Genomic DNA, 1,737 nt, shown 5'->3' on the forward strand with positions numbered 1-1,737 from the left:
TCAAGCCAGCCACTCCACCACTATTATTCACTTCATTTGCTGTGAAACTTGCATGTAAAATTACTCATTCTACTGGCTCAGAATTTAATGGTGAGTTTACAAAAATATATAAACCCTACAAGCTCCTTAGAATCTTTAACTCTTTGGCATTTAAACCGGCTGTGTCCGGCCTGAATATTCTACCTGTTTTATGTTCAAACTGGCCATATCCTGCTTCTCACACCTACCCTATTATGTCATTCTAGAAATATACATTCATAAAATTGAAATCTCTAAACTACAAGATAATCCATGATTAATTCAAAATAATAAGGTAATATGAATACTAAAGGGTTTAACCCTCTAGCATTCAGATTATTCTGACCAATTAATCAAGGATTATCTTGTATGATGCAATTGTTAATTCTTAGAATGACATTGTAGGATAGGTGTGAGAGGCCAGATCTGGTTGGTTTGGATATAAAACAGGTGAAACATTTGGGCCAGATATGGTTGGATGGATGGATGGATGGATGGAGGGATTTCTTTATTAGTCACAGAGGGGAGAAAATACAATGTAGAGCTTTTCTTTTCGAAAGAAGAAAATAGAAAGAAAAAAAAACCTATCAAAAAGTATCGTGTATCACAGAACAGAGAAAAATGTTAAAAAACAGATTAGGTTTATACGTGGAAAGAAAAGCCTACAAAAAAACCCACTGTAATCTCAGGCAGGGAGGGAAAAACATGAAAACAAAGTGGTATTTCTCTCTTTTTTGAATTTACAGGATCATGCTCTAAGAGATTTCGTCATTTGCGTGTACCATCTTTGCTACATTCACTCACCTTTTATTGAATCCTTCATGAGATAAAACTTTCCCCTCAATTCTCACCTTCCTTTTCAAGTGGTACTTGAAAAAGTTGATGAGCGATTGGCCAGAGAGGAAAGTGTTTGTCTCTAAACTTTATGCTCGAGTCCACCACACATTCTTTCACCATGGTCACCAGTACGATGAAAACTGCTTTGCCTTCCTGGTTAAGAGGAGGTGGTGGAGCAATTTTCATGATAGACTTGGCCTACAACCAAATTCATCCCACATGTGATAGCAGCCATTCGGCATAAGCCCACAGGTCCGAAATGGTTGAACACTGCAAGAGTGCATGCAGAACGGTTTTATCGCTCTGACCGCATCTCAGGCAAGAGAGTCTGGTGTATCTCAAACCGTGCCTGTAGAGCTTATTCCAAACAAGCAATGCTTCCCGATAGTACTGCCAAGCTAGGGATCTCTGGTGATTGTACATGTGTCCCGGCCCAAAAGTTGTCCTGAACAGGCAGGTCAGGTGTTCCTCATCGACGCCCAGATTTTCCCCAAGAATGTTGTCACACCTCCCCTCCTCTATAGAATGCCTCTATAGAACACCTCTAATCCTCTATAGAATGCCTTTATGGAATTGAAGTTGCACAAGTTTGGTCCCAGACCGCAGAGTTGCTTGAGAACGTTTTCCTTCCACAAAAAGCGGAAGAGTATGCATTCCAGTTTGGTAGGGTCAAGACAAGGCACGACGGTCAGACGGTAATCGATGATAGATGCAATGTATGCATTCGCCACCACCACCTAACCTTTTAGGGATATCTTCCTCTTGGTCCATTGCTGGGTGAGAGAGGCCACCCTACTCGTTATCTAGATAGATATTTCTGCTACTAAAGTATGCTTTATCAATGAAATAGTTTTCTTCTGCTTCTTCTATTTTTTTTTTTCC

The sequence above is a fragment of the Octopus bimaculoides genome, chromosome 11 (genome assembly GCF_046866305.1).
Source record: "Octopus bimaculoides isolate indiv1 chromosome 11, ASM4686630v1, whole genome shotgun sequence".
Lineage (NCBI taxonomy): Eukaryota > Metazoa > Mollusca > Cephalopoda > Octopoda > Octopodidae > Octopus > Octopus bimaculoides.